Source organism: Lethenteron reissneri, chromosome 25 (assembly GCF_015708825.2).
Source record: "Lethenteron reissneri isolate LAM-NWPU_2019-01 chromosome 25, ASM1570882v1, whole genome shotgun sequence".
NCBI lineage: Eukaryota > Metazoa > Chordata > Hyperoartia > Petromyzontiformes > Petromyzontidae > Lethenteron > Lethenteron reissneri.
This window is the reverse complement of record NC_083803.1, coordinates 8733137-8741100: the sequence shown is the minus strand read 5'-3', so window position 1 is coordinate 8741100 and position 7964 is coordinate 8733137.

The window sequence follows — 7964 nt, the reverse complement described above, 5'->3', positions numbered from 1 at the left end:
GTTGTCACGATATTGCAACGGAAAGCAAGTTGTATTTTTTCCCACTAGTGTGTGGCAGGTTGGGGAATCTGGAACTTGGTGGTTCATAAGAGCATTATCATAGGAATTTAGTTTCACATATTAAGCCATTTATCACGTGGTCACTTTTTATAGCTGTAGTTTCAATGGTTAATATAGTATACATCATTTGCGTTAACGCTTTGAATGTATGCGAATACAACCTTTTAGGAATAGTTTATTCAGAGACCTCCTTTACCAGTGGCAAAATATAGTGATAGGGTTTTACCCTTTCAACTGGTACAAAAACTGACACCTTTATACAAGGCATATATATTTTGCTATATTTATGCTATACTATATTTTGCCACTGGTAAAGGAGGTCTCATAGTGTAAATGCTTACCCAGAGCTCTCAATACTCTGATAGTGCGCTGTTTTTGAGTTGTACGCCTTTTAGCGTCATCTGGTCCAACACCAATGGAGACTAGGCTCTGAGAAAAGCTGTCTCAGGTGTGGACCAATCAACTTCAAGGACAGTGCATATCATTGTCATCATCAGAGTTGTTTCTTTATGTTTGCATTTTGACTGCTTGTGTTGTGGTTATTGCAAACATGATGCCTTGTATAAAGGTGTCAGTTTTTGTACCAGTAGGAAAGGGTAAAAACCTATCACTATAGTTTATTCAGAGTTTATTGACTGTCATCTTAGATTTTTTTTGGGGGGGGGAAATATCGCTCTAGGTCATTAGTGTCAGTTTAGTCCTCTTTGTTTTCATTGCTCTTGTGAAAATACTGAATGATTTGAGAAGGAGCTTCGAGAAAGGACGTGAAAGTGTTAGAAAGATTCGGTGTCTAAATGTCTTTAATAAAGCAATTACGTGAAAGGTTACAGCAGAATATACAAATACATATATATTCTAAAGTTATCTACTTTATATGTAAATGTCTCATTTGTAACTAAACACTGTTTTTGTTCCTCACGCTTTTTTCACAACTATATACTACTTGTACATGTATATGCACTCTTCACACATCGGAGGCTGTGACATGCTATTGACTGACAAATGGGTTGTAACTTTGTTGAAAATTAGATGAGTTGGTTATCATTTTGGTTGAGGTCAACAATTTCAAGAGGTGGCAGCGACTTGTGGAGACCTTCATCCAGCAGTGGATTGATCATGGCTGATGATTAAGCTGTATCCTGTCAGAATGGCTCGTGTGTGTTTTTGTGGGAGCTGGAGAGCGTCATCAAACTCTTAAGTGCTGTCTTTGGGTTGCTTTCCTGGCCAATACAATGTTAGTCATGTTTAACTCGCCAAATAAAAAAACATTTTCATCGTTTGTGCAGTTTGATAGCATGCGTATATTTGATTAACACCCGTCCCTCATGTGCAAGTAATCCAATGTCATCCCTTTTAATGAGGCAGTACATATTTTATGTAGTTGCTTTTATGTGCAATCGTCCCTGCGTGCAAGAGATACACGGCATTGAGTGCAGCTTTATATTTGTATTGCAATATTTCATTAATATTTCTATATACGTGTCATTCTTAATGTACACTACATTGAAACAACCTGTATGGTTAAGGTGTCTATAACATGTTTTCTGTGTACTAAATCCAATAAAAAAAACCCTCCTATATTTAGTGGAGTTTCTCATGTTCTTTGCAATCCAGAGGTCACCGGTTCGATCCCTCCCTGCGTCGCAGGTGGAACAATGTCACGTTTTCTTACGTCCTCCCACCTACTCTCCACCCGCCAGTATTACACACAATAGCTAATGTACTGGCAAGCCGCATGCCGTGTTGTAAAGTGTAGGTATGGTACTCCCACTTCTTCTAGATTTTAAGTTTTCGTGACTGCAAGGATTCATACTCTTTGTTTTTTTCGGTAAAGTCATGTCGGTAAAAAAAATTAAAATAACTTAAATCACGACGCTTCGGGCGCAACAGAAGCGTCCTTCTTGAGGTGGGGACAACGTAGCGAAAGCACAAACGCTTAAGTGTGTCTCAGAGGTGGCTGTGACGAGTAATTATATAGTCGCGGGGGGATGTGGGAAACGTGATTTTTTTTTACCTACGTGACTTTACCGAAAAAAACCAAAAAGTATGACTCTTCTTCCAATATATCAGGCCAGCATTGAAAAGTGGGCTAATACCAGCCACTAGAGGGAGCTCTCTACATTGGCGAAATGAATCAATTGGAGGGTTCCAACTTATGAATGCATTAATGTAATTGTAGATTAATGTAAACTCATTAATGTTGGTATGCCAAGTGAGCACTCTAAATTCAGCATCCATATCCATCGCTCTACTGCCATCTCTTGACCGCCTTGCACGAACCAGGCTCAAATGTGCTTAGCTTTCGAGATTTGTGTGACCCTAGATTCATTAAGGGTGATTTGACCGCTTTAAATGGGTACGCTTCTCTAGTAATGAATGAGAATAAAGAGATTGATACACATATGCAAACACCGGTTGAAATAGGAAGTATAAAACGTACATGAAAGATATGTACTATTTTGCTTATACAATTGTCTACCAATGGTTGTAAGAGTATATAACCGCTCAGTGGCATAGTATGATCTGTACCGGGTAATTTGCACTAGATTCTTCAGTACAATTATGCACCAGTTTCTGCAGGTTTTTATATTATTTAAAATTAAATTACGCGAAATGACTACACAAACTGCACCATGAAATATGTGTACCATTATAGTATATCGATAACATTGTGCTTGGAGAGGTAGGTTTTCAAACACTGCTCATTGCCAGCTATGGATATGGATTCGAAATAAATCCACTGAGATGAAACAACAGTTGAAATGTGTGCACAGAATTATGAAGCTATTATGCATGCGTGGGTTTTCAGTGAGAGACAAAATAGAGCAGATTGATTAGGAAACATACATCAGACATGACTCAAAATAATAATTCGCTCGCTTAGCATCTTGAAGGAGACCCTGTCGAAACTTGTCCAGAGTTTGTTGTCTTGCAGCTGATGGTTCGCACGTGAAATATGTTTTTGCATGTTGAGACATATGTAAAAGAGACATTGCTTATTTTGTTAAATCAGACATTGACCTCTCAGATTTGAAGCTTTCGTGACTGCAAGGATTCATATTCTTGGGTTTTTTTCGGTAAAGTCACGTAGGTAAAAAATTTAAATTAATAAAAGTAAAATAAAAAATAAAATAAAAATCACGACGTTTCGGAGGCAACACAAGCCTCCGTCTTCAGGTGGAACCGTCACAGCACGATAGCTGTATCAAGTAAATGAGAAATTCCAAGAGATCCGACCCCGTATATATACTGGTTGAGGGGGGAGGAGCCAGGACAGGCCCCTGGATAGGAGGTTTTTTTTCATTACTATTAGAAAAAACCCAAGAATATTGACCTCTCAATTAAATTTGGCAGAGTGCATTGCAGAAGGGATGTTGGTGATGGACGAGACCGGAGACAGAATGGCAGATGAAGGAGGGAATGCTCACGCGATGATGCCCATCACTGTGGAGATGGTGCAATGAGATCGGTGCATGGGCGGGAGTGAGATGAATTGTGGCAGCACAGGGACCGGCAGAGACTGTGACAGCGTGGGGAGGCATTTATCCACCAGTGGGAAGAGAGTGGCTGATGATTATGATGAATACACAGGAGTGAAATGCGTGTCGCTTATCCACCACCTTGGGCTTGTTAATACAGCTCACTGCACACTGTGATGAGTGTTTTTGGTACGAATGTTTTCTGGACAAGTAATTTTCTATTTTCTAATATCCTGTGTTGGTCTATGGGGGGGCCATTGATTCACCATCATTTAGTTTCACACTGTTACGCTTCGAATGATCGAATATCATCAACACGGCAGTGTATACGGGAGTGTGTTGGAACAGACCAACACTGGATATTTATCATAAGCTATCAGTAGCCAGTGCTCATGGATGTTGCTGGCATAGTGATCAAAAATTGGTTGAAGGTTTAATAGCACTTTTGTGACCACTTTGCACGACATTCAATACAATGCAAATAGTGATGTAGCATCGTGTTAGATGCGGAAGAAGTGGCGATATGAATCTATATATTGTGCTACACTCTGCTGCAGCACAGTCGTTGAAACAAAGGTGGAGGTTTCTTAAATTCCGCCACCTCTGTCCACCCAACGGTACACATTTTTAATCATGAATAGCGCTGGGTAACACATTCCTGCGGAGGGAGCTGGTAGGAACGTTGGGTTGCTCGGTCAATGGCCAGGGTCAACGGCGGCGTGGTGTATTCCGCAAATATGCCCGACTGTGAGGGCGGGCACAAGCCGGCGTGAGTAGATTAAACGTTGAGTCTTATAAGGGCACCACGGGGTGACCAGCCCCTCTCCACCCAGCCCCACTCCTCCCACCCTCCCCACCCAGCCCCTCCACACCCTCCCCTTCCCCACCCAGCCCCACCCTCCCCACCCAGCCCCTCGCTGCACGACGGACGGACACAATAATTTCCGGTGGGCTGGTGTAACCAGGAGGTTCCTACCAGTAAAGAGTGGAGGGTCTTCTGCCAGCAGTGGCAAGAGCAAGTACCTGCTGGGCTGCTCCTTTACTTTTTTTTACGAAAATATATATTTAGTTCTTAGTTTGGCACCAAGGTTTCGTTTTGATTTTTTCAACGACCAGTTTGAAATATTAGTTTAAATAAATATATATGGAGTGATTCATGGAGATTTTTTTTCTTTACACGTGTTACTTTGTCACATTCAACAGATAAAACACAAGGAGTTTGGGATTTCAACCACTGTCTGCCAAGGTTGCGTGGGTTTACAATGAATTAGCATAAGGATTGATGGCGCTTGATTTTTTTTTGGCAGCGTCAGCCTCCTAATAAGTCTATTGTCAGCCATTAAAAGCAACACAACTTGGTTCCCGTTTGCATCAAAATATGCACAGACGAGATGAAAAAAGTTTGGCAGTCATTTTCATTTTCACACAACTTTGAATTGCAAAGTAATGGGATGTATTGGTACATTTATATAATTTTATAATTAGATTATCATATTTAAGGAGCATACATTACACACGTATATGCTATGGTTATGGTTATACATTTTTTTTTTTTAATTTGACTTTTCATGGACTGGAATGTACATGAAAAGAACAAATCATCATGCCAATAAGTTTAAACAGTTAATCGTGACAAAAGCTGACACTCGTATAATCCACAAACTGTCGCTCATGAACATGGAAAATAGCAGTATTACAGAAACGGTATACTGGACATATTTTGAGGATAGCTCAGGTCCACAACATTGTATGGCTTAGAATATATTGAATGAAGCGCTTTATATTGCGACCAGGCACTGCTACGCGTGATATTTGAAATTGTTGCAGTCGTTGGAAACAAGCTTCAAATTACATATGTTAATGGTGCCAGATGCAAGGCCCGCATGTCTTCCGTACACAGTACATCAACATCAGCCACCATTCGCCACTACTGTATATCACAAAGACAAAGATCCCCCGCCAGACTGTTGAGGCCAGTGCTGCTAGCGAGCACCTATGAAGGCCGGCATGTCACACGAGCGGGTGAGTGGGCCAGCACCACGCACGGCCGCCTTTGTCTCCCTGGCCGCGCTGTTTACACACCGCACCAGGTACTCATTTGAGGCCGAGTCGACCTAGGGAAAGCTCAGGACCGGTTCAGATAATCGTCAGTGGTGTTTGTCCGTGAGCGGGAATTGATCGCAGGTCGCCGGGTTCGTAGAGCAGTGCGCTAACCGCTACACTACCGCTCCCATTTATACACACACACAGAAGAAAGATAGGCAATATGTCTACTCATGCGCTTTTCGTGCATTTATCCTCACCCACAGTTTTTTTTTTCCCCAACTGGATATTTGTATCTACCCATCTTTCCTTATTTTCTGCCATCACATTTTTTTGCCGGTACATTCCCTTTAACTTTATAGTCTTCTCTGTATCTCACACTAGCGGCCGTCCATAAATGACGTCACACGATTTTGGACGATTTTTAACCCCCCCCCCCCCTCGTCACACGGCGTCACAAAAAGTCAGACCCCCCCTCAAATATGACGTCACAAAGCTAAGCCCCCCCCCCCAAAAAAAAGAAGATAAAACATGCTTTAAATCGCTTTAAACTATTGTCATTGATAATTGGTTCTTTACCCTTCTATCTGGCAACAAAACTGACACCTTTTTGCAAGGAGTCATGTTTGTATAGACCGCAATACCTGCAGTCATAATACAAACAAAAGAACATAACTCTGATCATGTGCACTGTCCTTGAAGTTGATTGGTCCACACCCGAGACAGCTTTCCTTCGAGCCTAGTCTCATATGGGTTGGACCAGATGACGCCAAAAGGCGCACAACTCAAGGTGTAGATGCTTGCCCCGAGCTCTCATACTCTGATGGTGCATTGTCCTTGAGTTGTGCGCCTTTTGGCGTCATCTGGTCCAACCCATATGAGACTAGGCTCGAAGGAAAGCTGTCTCGGGTGTGGACCAATCAACTTCAAGGACAGTGCACATTAACAGAGTTATGTTCTTTTGTTTGTATTATGACTGCAGGTATTGCGGTCTATACAAACATGACTCCTTGCAAAAAGGTGTCAGTTTTGTTGCCAGATAGAAGGGTAAAGAACCAATTATCATATTTTTACTGGCAAATGAGGTCACTATTGTCATTGTAGTGCGTATTTAATGTAGCGTTAATGTAGCTCTGCACTCTGATGTTGTAGGAGAAAACATTTATAAAAACGTCTATTTAATTAAGTAGAACGTTTTGTCTATATTTATTGAAAGTTGCGCATTTTGATGTGACGTCACATTTCTCAACCCCCCCCCTCGTCACACATCGTCACAAATGTCTTACCCCCCCCTAGGTGCGTGACGTCATTTATGGACGGCCCCCTACTTCCCATACCCATCACAGAAGACAGAACTCCCCTGAATCATACTCTTAGGTTTTTTCGGTAAAGTCACGTAGGTAAAAAATTTAAATTCATTAAAGTAAAATAAAATAAAAATCACGATGTTTCGGAGGCAATACAAGCTTCCGTCTTCAGGTGGAACCGTCACAGCACGATTGCTGTATCACCAAATGTCCCTTCTTTCATCATAGCACCTCCTCTCAACTCCTGACCTCATTCCCGCCCACCTCCCACCAAAGCTGTTAGACTCATTCACGAAAGTGTATCGTCATTCATTTTCTCGCCATTGTACTAGCCACTGCATGGGGTCATCTGTGCACATTGCACTGCTGTAAGGGTTTTTAATTCCTAACGTTTTCAGAGATAACTGGATATTTCTAAAAAAAAAGTGTGGGTTTGGTAGCCACGCACAGATGTAACATACAGGCAGTACTCCTCCTCACCCGGGACCCTTTTACCCACTTCTAATCTACGCGGGAGCTGTTGGGTTTGCAAAATCTCATAATATGTTTTACATGATTATATCCACTTTTTTTCCAAACTACAATGCAAAATGGCTTATCCGTAAGTATGTTTTGGGGGAAAAAGTGGAATCAATAAGTTCGACTTAAATGTTAAATGATTTTCGCTTTTCTTTAGTGTCATATTTAATGGTATGAAAATCATGAATGGGGAAGTGTGGCAAAACGTATCTTTCGTATGATGGTAAGCAGAAAATCATACATAGTGGCGAATTATACAATTCTCATTCTTTTTGGGTCTTTCGGTAAAGTCACGTAGATAGGTTCAAAAGGGACCCCCACCCCTTTTCCTGATGACGATCGCTTGTGTTGCCATCGAAACGTCGTAGTTTTTTTGTTATTTTTTAAAATATTTTCTTTGAACATATCTACGTGACTTAACCGAAAGACCCAAAGAATATGAATTCCTGCAGTCACGAAAGCTGTAAGTCAATATTTAATACAATTCTCCCCAAAGATAAAAAAAGTTTGCCACACATGGATAAATCGAAGATAGTTTGAGCACCACAACGACACA